This window comes from Ahaetulla prasina, chromosome 5 (genome assembly GCF_028640845.1).
Source record: "Ahaetulla prasina isolate Xishuangbanna chromosome 5, ASM2864084v1, whole genome shotgun sequence".
Taxonomy (NCBI): Eukaryota; Metazoa; Chordata; class Lepidosauria; order Squamata; family Colubridae; genus Ahaetulla; species Ahaetulla prasina.
The window spans coordinates 61,775,919-61,795,687 of record NC_080543.1 but is presented as its reverse complement, the minus strand read 5'-3'; the positions used below and the strand labels follow the sequence as shown (position 1 = coordinate 61,795,687).

At 38.4% G+C, this 19,769-nt stretch overlaps 1 protein-coding gene across 2 annotated transcripts in view; it reads right to left on the bottom strand.

Moving 5' to 3' along the window:
* The window catches only part of AGPAT3 (1-acylglycerol-3-phosphate O-acyltransferase 3), a 93,358-nt gene extending 75,579 nt beyond the window's left edge, over positions 1 to 17,779 (bottom strand). For both annotated transcript variants that reach the window (XM_058186674.1, XM_058186677.1), the window contains exon 1: positions 16,860 to 17,779. The gene's annotated coding sequence lies outside the window, so the exon portion shown is untranslated. The remainder of the gene's footprint in view (positions 1 to 16,859) is intronic.
* Positions 17,780 to 19,769: the final 1,990 nt, after the last annotated feature.

Here is a 19,769-nt window from a genome sequence, read left to right as displayed (position 1 = left end):
AGTGAATTACTAGCAACATCACAAGTCAATATTACTATTTCAAGGCAAAACTGAAGATTGTTTTGAACTGCCCTACCAAACAGCAATTAAGTTTATTTTTAAATATCCATAGTCTTCACTCCTCTTCAAAAAAGCCTTAGATTTTGACTTGCATAAAGTTGTTCTTTTGTATCGTCATCTGCAAAGCAAAGGATGAAAATGTTCTTGGCAATGCTGAGAGAGAACAAAAAGGAAAGTACTATCCAACTATGCTGCTGTGCCAGATTTTTATACCGTTTGGCAAGAGGATATAATGATGCCATACAGTAAGACAGCTATTGCAGTTGCAGAATAATGCAAATTCTGCCTTTTACAATTTCAGATTAGATTTCCATGTTTCAGATTAGTTCAGTGCAACCTTGCATTTATTTAGAAACAGCAATGAGCCAGTTGGCTCAAAAAGTTAACCAGGATATTTCCCAGTTATCATTTGGATGACAGACTAGCAATGACAGAGGGAAGCTAAGAGGTTAAAAATAAAGTTTCAGAAAAAGGCAACATAAATCAGTTCTATTTTATTGACAACAAGTACTGGTTCATGAAGTCACCAGCAGCTGAAAGATTTTACCTGTCTAAATCTCTTTCAATATAATGATGTATTTAATTTATTATTTAACATATTATTTGTTTGATTAATAAATTCAATGAAATGCTTTATGGAACATTTAGGATACTGTATAAGATTACATTTTTATGAGTTTTTCCTCCTTCCCAACATGAGAAGTTTGGGAGCTCTTTAATCAGAAGATCTTAAAAGTTTTTAAATGATTGTTAAAGAAATACTAAAAATTGTTCTGGATTCAATCAGGTTTCAGCAAAGATAATTTATATTCCGTTACCAACACTGGGAAGTCATTCTGTTACACTCTAATTAGTAGGACACTGATCTTGAAAGGAGAGTAGACTTCAAATAAGATACACCTATTAAGCTACAATAATAGATAATATAATTCCCTAATGAACTTAAAAAGATTGAATCACATAACTTAATAATAATCTTATTTCTATCCTAAGCTGCAGAGTAAGCAAAAAGCATAGTTTTTGGTTATCAGTCTGGGCTGTAAAAATCCAAAGAGATGCAGTAAACCCGAATTTTATCTTGCCCTTTAGGGGTCCTCCAACTGGAATGAAACAGTACATTTTATAGCAGGGTAGATCGTGTTGTGCCCCAAGCAAACTTTAGCATCCACCATCCTATCTAACCTATCTAACTTATCTGACTTTTTAAAATATTTTTAATAAAAGATACAAACAGTCAAACAATATTGCAAAGAAAAGCATCAGCGTCTGTCATATTTGTTTGCAGCAATGTATCTGGCACTCACAAAAATCTCATTTGGAGTGTAGGAGCATTCCTGGGGATAAATGCTTTCTATTAATTTGGTATTTAGTGATTGATCATGCTCATCCAAGCAATTATTATGAAAATGTAGTTTCCAATGGCATTTTGAGAATATGCTCGTTATATGCTTTTTAAATTCCAAATGTGCCCATAGAACCAATTTTATTCTGATATATTTTTGCTACATAGTTTTCTGAACACTATAGGGCAAATAAATACAGTGAGAGAGCAAGAGTCTTGTACTAAACATCAAATCATGAGGTAATAGAGGCATAGTTAGATAACAAAAACTAATCCATCACATTTTAGCAAAGTGAGTTATAGAAACTCAGTCCAAGTGGTCATTTATAGTTTATAGATTGTTATATAAATACAAATATAAAAGATTGGATTTTTCTCAGCAAAACACATGAAATTAACCATAGGTAAATTTTATGTAATGCAAATACAGCCTTATTTTAAAAAAATACATTATTAGGAGTCTCGGGAAGGACTAAGAAGTAATCAGGGCTGCTGTGAGAGATTATCAGGAGACTGAGGAAATAATATAAGGGAGAATAGACAAAAAACCATCAATATGTAGAAGAAGAGTCCATTAGAACTACAAAATAAGGCCCAGGTGAGAAGTCTGGGAAGAATTGTTGCAAACTATTCAAAGAGTATTCATGTTAATGAATTTGCTGCAACAGAAAGAAAGAAAGAAAATACCCATATCAATAAAAAAGCTTCAATCAAAAAAAAAATCCCTCTGGAGAAGAAACAAAAAGAGCTATGTAGCAAATTTCAAAAACTGCTACAGAAATATATGCAATCAAATAAAAACTGAATGCACCAATTACCACACCAAGCAAGAGGAAAACCTCTTGCGCACAAATTCCAATCGTGCTTTTTATAATTTTGTGAATAACAAACTTAAAGACTCGAGATCCATCCCAAAACTAAAAGATTCTAACGACAAAGAATATAATGATGAAACAGTTAAAGCAAACCTCTTCAACACATTCTTTGGCACAATCTTTGTTAACATTAATGACTTATACCCGACATTCCCCAATCGTACCAACAATGAGTACAACGACCTAACACATAGATTTCACAGAAGATAATGTTGAAAAAGCTCTTCACAAACTGAAACCATCCCTATCTATTGGACCTGATGGACTATGTGCATACTTCTTAAAAAAGATTTCCACTAATATAGCAGAACCCCTAAGCATAATTTTTGAAAAAGCTTTCACGACCAGTTCCCTTCCCAAACTTTGGTCACTTGCCACGGTCATACCTATCTTCAAAAAAGGAGACCCCAGCCTAGTTTAAAAATACAGACCTATCTCTCTTTGCTGTATCACCTGCAAAGTAATGGAATCTATCATCAACCAATCCATTACCTTCCATCTAGAAACTAACAACCTACTCTCTAATAAACAATTTGGTTTCAGAAAAAAATTATCATGTAATTTACAACTTCTTCACTGCAAAAACATATGGACTACAAATCTTGATCAGGGCAAAGCAATAGATGCAATCTACATAGACTTCTGTAAAGCTTTAGACTCAGTAGTACGTGATAAACTTCTCCTAAAACTAAAATCCTATGGCATCTCAGGACCGCTCCACAATTGGATAACAGCTTTTCTATCAAACAGACAACAAGTGGTCAAAATTGGCAATGCTCTATCAAATCCTGTTCCTGTTAAAAGTGGAGTTCCCCAAGGCAGCGTGCTTGGACCAACACTCTTCATATTATACATTAATGATCTCTGTGACCATATTACAAGTAATTGTGTTCTCTTTGCTGATGATGTCAAACTAGTTAACACCACCAACAATACAGATATCCTCCAAAAAGACCTTGACTTTTTATCTGAATGGTCTAAAACTTAGCAACTCCAAATCTCAACCAGCAAATGCTCAGTCTTACATATTGGGAAAAAGAACCTAAACACTAAGTACAAGCTTGACGGATATTACCTTACTGACGACCCCCACCCTGTTAAAGATCTTGGAGTTTTCATATCAAATGATCTAATTGCCAAAGCCCACTGTAACTACATCGCAAAAAAGGCATTAAGAGTTGTTAACCTAATCTTGTGCAGCTTCTTCTCCAAAAACACTACACTACTAACCATAGCATATAAAACATTTGCTAGACCAATTCTTGAATACAGCTCGACTGTTTGGAACCCATACCACATTTCTGACATCAATACAATTGAACGTGTCCAGAAATATTTTACAAGAAGAGTTCTCCACTCCTCTGAATACAACAAAATACCTTATGCTACCAGACTTGAAATCCTGGGTTTAGAAAATTTAGAAGTATGCCGCCTTGGACATGACCTGAGTTTAACTCATAGAATCATCTATTACAAAGTCCTTCCTGTCGAAGACTACTTCAGCTTCAATTGCAACAATACACAAGCACACAATAGATTTAAGCTTAATGTTAACCGCTCCAATCTTGATTGTAGAAAATATGACTTCAGTAACAGAGTTGTTAATGCTTGGAATACACTACCTGACTCTGTGGTCTCTTCCCAAAATCCCCAAAGCTTCAACCAAAAACTATCTACCATTGACCTCACCCCATTCCGAAGAGGTCTGTAAGGGGCGTGCATAAGAGCACAAACATGCCTACCGTACTATCCTATTGTTTCCTTTCGTTATATCCAATTAATATAGTCATTACATACTCATACTCATATATATGCTTATATATTGTACAATTATTTCATGCTTATGCTTATATATATTGTGTGACAAAATAAATAAATAAATAAAAATAAAGTTACAGGATGCAAGAGTTGAATAGTTATGTCAATATATCATTCAAATGGTATAAAACAAAAGTAGAAGCCATCCATCTGTGGCTTAAATAGCAGAAACACAACATTTAAAGAATAAAGAAAGAAGGGAGTCAGTTTGGTGTAGTGATTAAGGCATCAGACTAGAAACCAGGAGACTGTGAGTTCTAGTCCTGCCCTAGGCACAAAATAACCAGGTGTTCTTGTGCCAGTCACTGTTTCTCACCCTAGGAAAAGAGCAGTGCCAAACCACTTCTGAAAAACTTTGCCAAGAAAACTGCAGGGACATGTCCAGGCAGTCACCAGGAATCAGTGCTGATTTGAAGGCAACAAAGAGAGACACTGATAGAAACAGAGATAGAGACAGAGATACTAAGACAGAGAGAATGATAATGATGGGGAAATGCCTTTCTATGCAGAAAAGTTACTACTGCACATCACACACATCACACACCTAAAAAGCAGATTACTAATCTTCTAATAAAAAAGCCCTTTTAAACACAAATTTAGTAATTTAAGAAATTTATTAGCAAGACATTACAGCATTTTTGTGTATAAAAGTGTGGCAAAAGAGACGTCTGGTCTATTAAACAAAGCTAGAAGAGACTGAAAGCAGTTTGTTCCATGTGTATATGAAGACCATATTCTACCCTTCTGTCATGTTTCAGAAGTCTCTTAAGACCTGGTTCTGGTCTGAGGGCTGGGAGTTAAAGTGCTTGTTCAGCCCCTGTTGAGGCTGAACATTTTTTAATATTATTGTTTTATTCAAATTATTGTTTTAAATTATTGTAAACCACCCAGAGTCTTTTCCAAGTTGGCCAGCCTTAAAAATACAATAAGTAAAGAAAATAAATAAAAATACTAGGATGAGGAAGCGGTGACCCTTACATTTGCCAAATGACAATTTTTCAGAAACAATCAGGCAATCCATTCTAATTTAAAACAAAACAAAAGATGATCCTATTCATTGCATGTAAAGAGGCTAGGGGTACAAAACAATACTCTACTGGTATACTTTCAAAGTAATCTTTATCCATCTGTAATTTTTTTGCTCGTGAGAGCACAGTCCAAATTATGGTACACATGTTGCAGACATTCAGGATTCTCCCAATTAGCTGGTGAAATTTGTTATCTGACTAAATCCAATCCTGTAGGATTTACTAAATTCAATAAGATTTATTCTCGGGTAAGTATTACCAGTATATCTCCTTCTACCTAAAGTATAAAGAATTAAAAGTAAAAGCTTCATTATGTTAAATAATTAAATAATTAAAATATCAGCTCACTAATAGTCAATTTTACATAAAATAATAAGCTATGTAAATGAGGAAGAACTGTAGAATTTTACTATTTGCAGGTCGTTTTTATTCCTACTTAAATTCTATGAAGAGCTTCTAAATGTTCTAATCACATAATAAATTTCCTGTAAGATATGCTTGCACAATCTGCCTGCACACATATAAATAAATGCATCGTGTAAACTGCCATGTGCAATTAAAAGCAAGGCCTTAATTCAAACTTTTGATCAAAAGACTCTTAGAAGTAAAACGTATCAGGATAGATGTTCAGTTGCATGCCCTGAAATGTTAGTTTATAAGATTCTCATTTCCGAAAGTATCTCTGGCATTATCTCTGAGCATATAGAAGACATGTAAAACATTACATGTGCCCTCCACTTGGCTACTAGTGCTGTGATCATCTCCTGATTAGACTATTGCAACATGCTCTGCATGGGGCTATCTTTGAAAAGAATCTGGAAGCTTCCACTGGTGCAGAGTGCAGCTGTGTGAGATATATTGGGTGCCCAAAGAAGGGCACATATAACACCTCTTCTCTGAGAACTGCACTGGGTGCCGGTTTGCTTCGAAATTCAATTCAAAGTGTTGGTCATTACATATAAAGCCCTACATGGCATGGGCCAGGTTACTTATGGAACCGGCTTCGCCCCATCCCATCACCCTGTCCTACTCATGGAGGCAGGGAAGGGCATGCTACTGACCTTGTCAGTCAGAGAATCCTTTTCTGCTGCTGGCCATGCTTTGTAGAAATTTTGCTCCCAGAGGTGAGGAAAATCGTTTGGCCTTTCACAAAGGGGTCAAAACCTGGCTATATAGCCTTGGTGGGGAACATAAGAGCCCACCTATCCATGGCACTGGTTGGTCCCATAACTCTCTTGCCCATATTAACAATTATTTATCTCCCCATTTTAAATCTTTCCATCTGTTGCAATTTTTTAATGTTGTTTTACATTTTTAATTTTTTTTTATCTTATATTATTCGGTTTTAGTGTATTGATTAAATTGTACACTACGCAAATCCCCTCTGTGAAGGAGATGGGTGGTTAATAATTTTGATATATAAATAAATTACATGAGAAGCTTCAGTCTACTGAAAACTACATCATAACAAAGAAACCATCAAAACTATATTCAAAACGTTCTTCTAGCTCTTGATTTTTTTGTGGGAAGGTGGGTATACTTTTAAACGGCCCTGAAACTCTTTCTGTGGAAATTGGATGCAGTTCTATGCATATATTTTCCAAGTTGGTATATATTCTTGCTGCTTCCCAAAATCTCTTTTCAACAATTGTTGGAGCGTGATAAGAACACATTACCATTCTTCTTCATTGTAAGATATATTGACTTTCTATTTTCTAAATTCATGTCCCAAGTTTCCTCGCCTTCAAAGAGAATATGAATATTAATAAAGGAAAAAGGAAAGAATTTCATGATCTTGTAACCATGAGCTTAACCACTTGCCCACAATGAATAACCACTGTTATCTGTTTGCTGGAATTAGGATAAAATTCCTTACCCACCACTATTAATCTCCCTAGATGTCAAAGGCCTGATTCAAATAAAATATTCACCATGCCAGCATGATGTAGGCCTTAAGATTTTGGAATAGCAGCAGAGGAGTGTTATGTACCCAGCCTTGAATTCTTAACTGAAAGGTTTAAACCTTTAAATGAATAAATATCTGGCTTATAACGCATAGGCCATATGCTGTTTTCACACAATAATGAAGGTTTGTTTTTTAGCTTAATGTGTTGCATGAGTTCTGCTACATTGCTTTGAAAACCATAGCTTCTGGCTTAAAAGGTAGAACTTTATCCATTTGGTCATTTAGTAAACCATGGTTTAATTTTAAAAATCCTAATATCTTTACATCTAATGCACATTACTTGTATTGGGCATAGTATGACATGTGAATCCATGCACATTGCCTTTAATAACATATGGTACCCCGGCCACTATGGCTTATAGAAAAACTATTTGTGTTTTTTTAAAGACCTAACAGTAAATGCAACAAAACCATTCTATATTTTCGTCATAGGTAAATGTCACTGAGATCAATGGCATTTATTTCCAACAAGTTAAATATAACAGTTGTCCCAGAACCAGACTTTCAACTACAATTTCCATTTTTCCCAGTTACAATATTCAAAGCTAGTCTGGTATCAGGTCAAGAGAGTTGGATTTCACAATATGTGCAAGATATCAGGTTGCCAAAGTCTGGTATATGGGCATATATCGAAGGTATATTAATTTTTGTAGGGAAAGCAAAAGGACAGGCACATTGAGTGTTTTGAGGAAAGCATCTAAAGTCTACATTTCAAGAAATTCAAATTGGATTACAATATTATTCAACAATTAATCACAATGCTATAATAACACTAAAATGAAAGTAAAATAACTGGCTGACAAACCGTACTCAACGAGTAGTCTTTATTGTGCCTATGTCTACATGGAGGGAAGTAAGCAGTAGGTATCACAAGGTTCTGTCTTAAGCCCAGGATTCTTCACTATCTTCATAAACAACTTAGATGAGGGAATAGAAGGGGAACTTACCAAATTTGCGGATGATACTAAGCTGGCAGGAATCACTAACACCCTAGATGATAGGCTCAAGATCCAGAGGGGTCTTGATAGACTTGAACACTGGGCCCTATCTAACAAAATGAAATTCAGTGTAGAGAAAAGTAAAGTCTTGCATTTAGGCAAGAAAAACCAAAAGTACACATATAAACTGGGTGATACCAGGCTTACTAGCAGTAACTGTGAGAGGGATCTTGGGAGTCTTAGTGGACAACCGGCTAAATATGAGCCAGCAATGTGCAGCAGCAGCTAAAAAAGCCAATGCAATCCTATACTGCATTAACAGAGGGATACAATCAAGATCAAGTGGAATACTAATACCACTCTATAAAGCCTTAGTAAAACCACACCAAGAATACTGCATCCAGTTTTGGTCACCACACCATAAAAAAGATGTCAAGACTCTAGAAAAAGTGCAGAGAAGAGCAACCAGGATGATTAGGGGACTGGAGAATAAAACATGAAGAACAGTTACAGAAACTGGGCATGGCTAGTCTAGTGAAGAGAAGCACCAGGGGAGACATGATAGCAGTGTTCTAATATTTGAGGGGCTGCCTCAGAGAGGAAGATGTCATGTTATTTTCCAAGGCACCTGAAGGCCAGATAAGGAATAATGGATGGAAACTGATCAAGGAGATTCAACCTAGAAATAAGGAGAAATTTTCTGACAGTGAGAACAATCAACCAATGGAACAGCTTGCCTCCAGAAGTTGTGGGAGCTTCATCACTGGAGGCTTTCAAGAAGAAACTGGACTGCCATCTGTCAGAAATAGTGTAGGGTCTCCTGCTTGGGCAGGGGTTGGACTAGATATCCTGCAAGGTCCCTTCCAACTCTGTCAATCTAAATGAAAGCAAATGATTCCCCCAGTAGAAGTCAATTAATTTTTAAAAGCTTGCCAGCACTAAAGAAAAGTTATAGAGGGTTCTGTTTGATTGTTCTTTTAGTTTCTGGAAGTCATCATATAAAAGGAGCAGGACTACACTATAATCTTTTCCTATAATCTTTCCTTCAAAGGGAAAAAGAGGCACACTTCTAGAGAAGCATACATAGCAAAGTAAGGGTCAAACTTACTTTGTGTACTGTTCTGCTCTGCTCAACACTTCCTTTCCAGCTCTCCCAATTCCCTCACCAAGTCCCCTGCCAAGAGCTTCTGTCCTGGTGCCAGTGTCTCAGCTGTTCCGAGAGCATAGCATTTTCACAAGCAAGAATGCCATACACCTTTTTATGCCACTGGCTGTGCTCCAATTTCACAAAGAGAACCACCCAAGACTGGGAAGAACTTAAAATTCTGTATATGAAGGTTCTTTAGAAACATTTTCCTAAAGAGAGCCTCATCATCTTTGCCCTTTAGGTAGCGTGGGCTTTCAAAGGCAGTTTGAGTGTGTAGGCTACTCAGGAAATAGGTATACAATAATAAATAACAGTACCTGCCAAGTAATAAAGGAATCTAAACAAAGACCTACTCCTGAAAATTGAGTCCATTTTCAGAAACATATAATGTATCAAAACCCACAATGACTAAGGTTCAGGGGATTGTAAAATATTATAGGATGCCTCAACATTACATTACTGAACTAGATAACTTTAACAATACTCTTTAACAAATATAATCTGTTACCTATTGGCTACTCTAATAGCAACCCGGGGCAAAAGCATACAGTAATGACCCAAAGGTCCAGCTGAAAAAGCACCTTTGGGACAACCATGACCTGAATGACTGAGAATCTCCTGCTGACTTAATAGTTTTTATACAGTTACATAAGAACTATTAAATTAACATGCTTACTATTATTTTATGTTAAATACTGAAATCAAATGGAATATATAGTGATAGGTTGGTGCAAACTTTTCAAAGGAGGTGCTTCACAATGCACAAAATCTTATACAAAGCACCTTTCACTGAAGCATTAAACATCTTTTAGTGTTCACGTTTAAAAGGCAACCAGGATTGGCTTATGAAGCAGTTAGGTGAATCTGTAAAAAGATATAAGAGTAGCATAGTAAAGGAAACAGAAGGTGTAGATGTACTTAAAAATACATATTGTAAAATAAACCTTAATGTACTGATATCATCTACATGGATTAAACTTAGGAAATCAGAGCCGTCTTTAGGGTTGTGCAGTCCTTGTAAATGGAATACCTGAATAATCTTGAAGAAAAGGAAAAAGAGTTGCTGTCTAGGAAACTATCAGACAAGAGAAGCCGTAGCCCCTAGTCAGTTAACCATCAAAGAAACAAACCGAGAAAGGATTCCTCCTAATGGATCTAGCAGTTAAAAGTGGCAGGTGGGAAGTCTGTACTTTCAGACTTGCAAGATCCTGTTAATGTAGCCTTACAATTAAGCTCATCTGATCTTATTCTCTCTATCTGGTTTAGCAGGAGAGCTGACAGCCCTTAAGATTCGAAGGTAATTAGCTGCTTCAGTATGAATAAGGGCACACATGTAGCACTGTTTGGGACTGTACTGCCTCTGCAAAAGACCAGCTGTGAGATCCTGTAAAAAGATACGGCTGTTTTAAAGACTTCCAATTAGGTGCTATGTGAGATTTGTTTTCTGTATGCTCTGAAACACAGTTTGCCTTTGAATCTGAAAGCACATGGAAATTTGTTGTGGAGGGCAAGGAAAGTATTTTGTATCCAGTTTCTTTGCAGAGGTAGCATTTACTATCTGTTGTTGTATTCTCAATTCTGGCTTTATATGAATTTGTTCTTAAGGCTTGGTCTTGTGCAGCCAGAATTAACCCCTCAATCTCTTTCCTGCTCTTAGCCATTACCAGATCTTCTTGTCATCTCCTCTGCCTGTGTATGTTTGTGTACCTTGCCTTGCCATATCTCTTTTCTATTCTTCATTTAGTCCTTCCTGTAAGCCAGTCTCTCTGATACACAGAAAACCTTCTTGGTGTACTAATTTCAGTACCTCTTCTTCACTGTCCTTCACATATTCTTCCAATGTTCTTTTTTTTCCCTTCAATTGTCTGGTATACTTGCAATATTTTATATCCACCTCCGCTTCTTGGTAAGTACATCGTTGTGTGAATGATGTACTTTTACGTATCTTTTCTTTTATGTACACTGAGAGCATATGCACCAAGACAAATTCCTTGTGTGTCCAATCACACTTGGCCAATAAAATTCTATTCTATTCTATTCTATTCTATCATGTGATTGCCATTTTTTATTGTTTTCTTATCCAAAGCTTTTAATTCTGCTTAAGGCCAGTCCGCTATTCCAGCTGTATATCTAATGACTGGAATTGTCCAGGTGTTAATTGCTTTGATAGTATTTCCTTCACCAACTTTGAATTTTAAAATCTTCACTTTCATTATGTACCATATTTTTTGCTCCGTAAGATGCACTTCCCTACCCCCAAAAGTAGGTGGAAATATCTGTGCACCGGTGCCGGTCCTTTGGTGAATACAGCCAGGCCACTATGGCAGAATCCTTTTACAGTGATGAACCCCACCTCTTCTGTCTCTTTTCCACAGTGCAGGAGTCAATAGGCACAGCTGGCACATGAGAGGACACCTATCTGTGATCCTCTCAGGCTCCGCCTGATTTTTTTTTCTTGTTTTCTTCCTCTAACCCTAGGTGCGTCTTATGGTCAGGTGCATCTTATGGAGTGAGAAATACGGTATTTACTTATAACCTTCTTATTTATTTATTTATTTATTTATCAAATTTTTATACCGCCCTTCTCCCGAAGGACTCAGGGCAGTGTACAGCCTAAATAAAACACAATATATATACAATTAAAATCAAAATTTAAAATAAAATATATTACAGAAAGGCCAATGTTTAAAAATTTAAATTTTAAATTTTAAAAATATTTAAAACCCCACAACAATAAAACCCAATTAAAATGTTAAAAAAACCATTATGCCAGTCCAGCTTGAATAAATATTTCTCTCATTCTTGACCTTCACTATGCTTGACACTGTCAGCCTGAAGAATGCATAAGTATTGGTAGTGATCATCTTTATCCAGACTCTTGATTTTATTTCCATAGTGTATATTGATTCCTTCAGTTTTCACTATTTTCCGTGTTTATTGTAAGGATGGCGTATTTGTCCAGACCAAATTCCACTGCAATACCTTGGCTGTATATTCAGACAGATTCCATTTCAGATGGTGTTTTCTATTCAGCTTGTGTTGTGTCTTGTCCGCTCTCACCGCAGCCGGGGTCTGCTTATCTGCTCCCGAACACGGAGGAATGTATGCCTCCTGGCCCCAGTCCTGGCTCCATGCCCAGAAAAGCTCAGAGGAGGGGGCACCTCCCGGTCCCAGCCCTGGCTCCATGCCCAAGCAGGCTGCAGAGGAGGGAGCATCCCCCGGCCCCGGCCCTGGCTCCATGCCCAGGCAAACGAAGCAGCTAGACCCCTCCCCCTCCTCCACAGCATGTGAGCCTGAGGAAAGTTTACTTCCAACAACTGATTGGAGTGACCCTCGCATCAGAAGATTGGATAGGCGGAGGCAATAGAAGGAAGGGAGGGGCAGGCCTTAATGAGTGCTGAGTCATGGAGCCACACCCCATGGCCTATATAAAGGATCTGCTTTCTGGCAGTCTCTGAGTCAGGCAAAGTCGAACTTATCTTGCTGAAGTCACTTACTGGTCTCCTGCCTGCTCTGAGGACTTTGCTAGGACTTTGGGCAGAGCTGCAGAGGCAAGCCTGATTCGGATTTCCCTGACCCGGCCGTCAGCGGAGGAGTGGGACACGACATCTTGAGATCATCATGTAAAGGATGTGGGAGAGTCCGGCAGAAGCTTTTTTTTATAACCTGACTTGTTCAGTATCGTTCACAGAGGAATCAATGCAACAACAAACAGTAGAGGTGGTATTATTATTACTATATAGAGATAATAGGTTCAGGAAAGATGATTTAAAAGAACTTTACAACAGGACATAAATAAGTTTTACATGAGAAAACACTGAAATACTGTTTAAAGCTATAAAAGAAGTTAAACTAATAGCTTTATTTCAACAAACATGCATAAAGACTGTGTGGATAGAGAATGAAAACATTCAAGTATATTAAATATATTCTATACTCAAAAATCAAAATGAAAGAAACGTGTGTGAATTATCAAACCATGGCACTAATTTCTCTCATCAGAGTTTTGCTTAAGATTTTACAAAGAGTAGAATAAGACAGAGAGAGGGGGGAGAGAGATATGTCAAATTAACAGCAGGTTTCAGAAAAGGCAGAAGAATACAAGATCAAATTGCTAACCTAGGATGGATAATCAAAAGAACAAAACAACATAGGAACAAAAATTGCTTTTGTTTTATTCACTTTATGCCCAAATTAGGAATTTATTAAGGCTTTATTAATAAACAGGAATTTATTAACGGGAATGCTTAGATATCTGATCTCTTGAGGAATCTTTAAAGTGAATGAGAAGCTTGTAAAAACATGAGGAAACAGAGAAATTTGTAACAGAAAAGTAAATAAGAAGAAAATAAACAGATAATAGGAACAGATGACTAGGACCCAAGTGATCACAGGATCACTAGAAGAGCTAAAATATATTGTCATAGATGTTTGAATGGTATTTGTCCATGCAGTGACCAATCTGATCCAAGATGTTTAGTTAGCTAACTACTTGTGTCATGTTCCAAAGTTCAGTAATGATATACAGCAGCTTTAAAGAGCTTTCCTCATAAGGTTATCTCTATAAATAGAGGAATACACTCCAAATATGCACACACCTTTCTTCCTAGCATTTTCCCACAAAAGTAGGGTCCACTGGTTTTTTTGGGGGTGGGGTGGGGAGGTCAACCAAGTGTTGATCCATTGGATGCAACAGCAACTGGCTGACTGGCTTGTCGTGAGAGCCTGACATCATGGGCTCAGAGAGAATGACTGGCCCAAAGTCACCAACCATCTTTCATGCCTAAGGCAGGAACAGAACACACAGTCTCCTAGTTTCTAGCCTGGTGCCTTAAACCAACAAACTAAACTGGCTCTTCTTTTTTATTATTACTACTATTATTACTATTATTACTATTATTATTATTTTATTAAGAATAGTTTTGAGTCAGTCAATGTGTTCCCAATACACCTTTCACAGAACTTTTTAATTACACTTTTGTAAGCAATGTTTGAATTTTCCCCAACAGTGAAAAATATATAATTATGTAAGGTTTCTGGAAGATTTTTTCTGTGATTTATTGAATTGCCTGCAACTATTGCATTAGTACCAAGCAAAAAGTGCAATCACACGCCCATCATCTGGAAAGTCAAATGAATTAGACAAATGTTTATTCAGAATTAGAAATTCAGAAATAGAAAATATCATTTTTGTTAGCATAGTGAACTAAATTAATATCAAAATTTGAAAACATTTAAGAAAAAATGTAAAAATATATGCCAAATCAGTTAAAAGCAAAATGAGCTCTAGCACACAATGGCATTATACATGTGGCAAAGCCAAATGTAAGAAATGATGCAAAAAAATTTCTATTAACATTAAACCCATGGAACATGGAATCAACATTAATCACATTGCATGTACAACTGAAGAGAAGGAAGCAGGGGGAAAAACACCCCTTCCAGAAATGTACTTTTGTCAAAAGGAAATATTTGGCATGAAAGTTGGACAGTGAATTAGATCTCATTTGAAACCCACTGAATAAATGGAACATGTGTTGAAATTAATAGACTTGAGCACTTGAAATGAATTAGACTTGCGCAACTAACTGGATGCAACCCAATAACTTTTATTATTAGTTTCAGAAAAGTAGCTGAGGGCAAAATGTAGTTCTTTTATCTTGATGTAGGCTTCTTTTAGGTTAAGTGCGGAAATGTTGTGGAGCAGTTCGGCCAGAGTTCAGTTCTTTATTTGCTTACACACACTGGACAGAATCTTTCCAGACTAAATCCTTACTACCATGAGCCTAACTAGGAAGTTGGCTATCTGAACTCTTTCTCAGTGTCCTATCCATCTCCAGACTGTGCTGCCTCTCCCCCCCCCCCCCGTTTTTTTTTTTAATATGCTCCCTACTTCCTGGGAAACTGCCACCTCACTGAGTCCTTCACTTCAGCTCCCTATCTGTGGGCATCCTCACAACTTCAGAGTACAGAATGGACAGTTTTCTATCCAACATGGCCATGCTAAATATGAAAAAAATGAAGAACACCTGTCACATAAACTGTTTCATTTAGAAAACTAAATATTAGAGAACTAGATTGTCCTATCACTTTCTTTCAGATATTATGTTTCTATCTGTATATTTATTTATTCTGGGTGGAATGCCATTTGATTACAAGACTCTATAATAAAGAGAATTGGAAAGCAACCAAGGCCTTAATGCAAATTCCCTATATTTGGATACACATTCTAATCAAAGAGCTTTGTGTATGATACTGATAAACTGACCCAAACACTGAATGCCTTACTGCATTTATTTGGAAATTATCTGTCTTTACATAAAAGGCTGCAAGTTGGAAAATAACAGTAGCAACCACATACTCGGTATGTGTGTTTGAGAAAGCTGATTATGAATCATCAATTACTATACTAAGTATAATTCACTTCCAAGAACTCTTAGTTCTATTTACATAGCACAAATAGTACAGACACAGCTAGTAGTATAGCACAGCTGATTGGCATAGATGAACATTTTAATTACAAGTGCACCCATCCTTCCAAGGTCAGTAAAATGAGGACCCAGATTGTTGGTGGCAATATGCTGACTCTGTAAACCACTTAGAGAGGGCTATAAAGCACTGTGAAGCGGTATATAAGTCTAAGTGATATTGCTCATGAAAGTTAAAACATAAGCTCAATGAGGCGGGGGTTGCACAACATATGAAACCACAAATTATCTATATAGGTGGGTTCATACTACATGCTAGTTAATGGTTTAATGTATCATTTGATTCTAGCCTACATAATTAATTTTCAGTTCAATGTATTGTGTGAACAAAAGGAACTGGGTTAATTTAATAAAGTATGTCATCTGAACACAATGATACAGTCTGCCAGGATCAAATAAAGGATGACAATCTTTTTCAGTCTGTCATTATTCTAAAACACTCATAATTCCCTACAGTAATTGTATCCACAGTGCAGTCCTTGGCTGCAAACAGATCAGATGCAAAGTAATGGTCCCAACTAGCTCTCAAAAAAACCTGCCCCTTGCCAGCAGCAAACTCAAGCCAGCCGTGCAAAGAAGCAACGAATAAGGGCAGAAATAAAACGCATAGCTCCATAGGCAGCAAACGAGGACACGTTGAACGGCTGTAGGACCAAGGCGTGGCGTGTAAAACCATAGGAAACGCTGGGTTTGCGCAAATTAAAAACAGACGCGTCAAATTAAATGGGAAACTCAATACAAAAGTAACACACACATACACGCACCCCTCAGAGGCAGCCACATACACCCACCGAGCGGAAGCTGGTGGAGAAAGGGACGAAAGTACACCCCTTAACGCACCGAAGCGAAACGCGGAGCTCTCACGTCGTTTTGCGAAGGATGGAAAAGCGGATTAACCCACTGAGGTCACGCGCAAAGAAAAAGCGAGGGATGCGAGCAGCGCGAAGCCGACAGCTGGGCAAAAGGACCGGACCGGGTAGGGAGCGGGGATCCTGGGAGGACTGCAGCAAAGAGACGGCGGCGTGGAAGGGCTTTGCAGGAAGAAAGGAGGCTCCAGCGCTCAGAGGAGGGGGCGGGGGGAATCGTCAAGCCCATCTCCTGATGAGGTGGGGTTGGGGGAAAGAGGGAAGGCGAGCTCCCGGCAGCCCGCCCGGCCTCGCTGCAGCAATCAGGAGTTCCTGCCGAAGCAGCACAAACCTGCAGTCCTCGCCGCCCCCAGAACTTCTGCTCCGCGGCTGCTCCCCAGCTCGGCTCCCAGAGCCTCGATCCCGCGGCCGCCCCTTCGTCCTTCCCCCGTTAAGCAGCCGTGCCCACACTTTTCTTCGGCGCCAGCCTCTGCTCTCCTCTGCGGAGGCTGGGACGCCGCTCCGAGAAGGGCGTAAAGGAATCCTGTTGTAGCGGCGCCGGGATGAAGCCTTGTGCCCAGAGTGCGGCAGAACCTGCTGCCTCTGCCTGTGCGAGTGTGTTCGAGTGTGCCTCTGGTGTGTGTGTGTGTGTCCGTGTGTGCTCCCAGCAGCCGCTACTTCCTGTGCAACGACAGTTCAGTTCCCCCCGAACCAGGAGGCAGGGGAACGGGGCTGGAGGCTGAAGGAGGGGGGGAGCATGGTGGCGGCGGCAGCCTTGGTTCAGTCGCGGTAGCCCTGAGGGAAGCGAGGGAGCTCCGGCCTTTGCAGATCGCCGGGGGGGGGGAAACCTCGAGTTTGGCTTAAAGGCACCCCTCCGGCGCAAGCATCGTCCCTCCGCTCCGCTCTTCTTTCCTCATTGGGAGCTGGAGCCGCGGTGGATGGGAAGGCGCGACCTCCGCAGCCCGGTGCCTACGTCCCGTTTTCAGAGATGGGAGGAGAAGCACCCTCGACGGCCCGTTCGCGCGCGCGTTGCACGGCAGAGCGGCAGCTGCTTCTTCCCAGGCTCGCGGAATGCGGGAAGCGGCAGCGATGTGATTGCAGGCGTCGGTGCCTTAGGTCGGCGTGGTTAATTTCACGTGATTTTTCACCTCGTAGCCTGGTCCCGCTATTCGTAGGCATCGCCCATTCAAGCGAGGAAATGGATTACTTTGCCTTTTTACCCTCTTATTTAAGGTGAGGGTCAAGGAGAGCATCTCGGTTAGAATAGAATAAAAATTAATAGGAGGTTTTCAGTATGTACCTCGACTAGTTCTGTTTGGCCGCTGAAAAATGAAGTAGCTGAGGAAGGACCATGGGTGCCACCCTCAACTTCCAGTAGGCACTATTTGCACGAATGCCCCTGCGTGAATATCTGAAAGCATGAGAAACAGCCTTCGCGTTTATAGTTTTTACCTACTTCCCCCCACTCCAAGATATTAAAGTTTATGAACCTTGTAGGTTCATATTGGTCACTTTATTTGATAGATTTACATGATGTTTTTAGATTTGACACTAACTTGATGGTACCTAGTTTTATTTTCATGGTGGTCACAATATTAAGAATAAAAAATAGAAGTACGGAGGCCATTGAAATAGTATTAATATTGTGATTTAATATTGATAGCAATAAGTACACACAATTGCATTATGTTAAATTGTTAAATTGTGACTTAATGCAATGAATCAGTAAGCCATATTAAACATTAGTTTTATATGGTGTATAAAGCAGCCAACATTGTAAGTTAACCGGCTAGTGGCTTAGTTGACCCAATTAACATTTAAAGATCTCATAGACTTGACTCCCTGGTTTGGAGATTACTGCAAGATCATCAGCAGATAGTTAAACGAATCAGTGTAGTATGGAGGGATTGTGGCTTTTTCCCTGTTCTTTCCGCTACCAATTGGTATGAACTTACTAGTCAGCAGTCTTATCAATTAGCAAAGCTTGGTTTTGATTGCTGTCTACACAGATACATTTGAACATGTGTAAACTGCATTTCATACTGTGAGATACGCAGAAATCAGAATGGGACAGCTCCAAACATTTGTTCCCTTCATATATTCAGTGAATTGAACATGTGAATAAGCTGTTTAATTTTCCAGTTACACTCTGCAAAGAAATGTTTTTCTAGTGCCTGCATTTTGATGTGAACTATGAATAAGAACTATAAATATATAGAGCTTCTAGACATGAGAACTTTAGCCCTGTCAGGGATCTTGGTGGAGGAGAATTCTGCATATTCACAATGCTCATAAGAACTTGATACTAACAGTCCAAAAAGAGACATCAGTAACAGCAAGATATCTAAAGGGAATATGATAGCACTCTTCAAATACTGAAAGTAGATCACACAGAAGAAGGTCAGGAGCTGTTCTCTTATCATTCTTGAGTAAAGGGCACAAAATAATGGATGTAAGTTACCAGAAGGCAGATTCTGAATGTATGTAAGAGATGTGGGGGGGCGGAATTCTGTAACAGTAAAAGTGATTTGAGAGTAGAGCAATTTACCTGGTGGTGGATTAGGGTTAGGATATCTTCCCCATTGGATATGCTCAAGCAAGTACCAGGCTGCTATTTATCAGAACTATTTTAAGATTCCTATATTGAACAGAAGGATCCTGTGATTGTTAATTAATTGTTGTTGCTGTGTGGTTATAACTTAATTTTCATCTGATAATAAAAGTAGTTGTATGTTTTCCTTGGCTCTCCTGATGTAAGTAATTTTTTCTCTACCATCTGATGTAATTTAAATTTAATAAATAAATAAATAATTCTATAAACTATTTGGTTTTCAGGTTTGGATCAGCCCAGCAGGTCTTGCCACTATAGGCTGGTAAAGACACTCTTCTATTCAGTCTTTGAGTGCAAGACTTTGAATAATTGCTTTTCTGCATGCCTATTCACAAGTAATGTTATGCATTTAATAGTATTAATTGCCAGACAAGTATGATTAAGAAAATAGCCTTAAATGGACACATTTGTGTTGATATACATACATATGAAAAACAACAAATGTAGTTGCTGTCGGAATAAATAAGCACTGCTGTTAATTAATTTGTTCTTTGAAAAAGGGATAAAATTAAATTTTGAATGCTAACAGATAATGATTCAAATCTGATTTGTCATATTGTGAATGATTTTCCTGTTATTATAAGATCAGTATTCCTTATTTCTCACTGGTAACATTTAGTCACATATGTGGGTCTGAAATATGTGTGATTT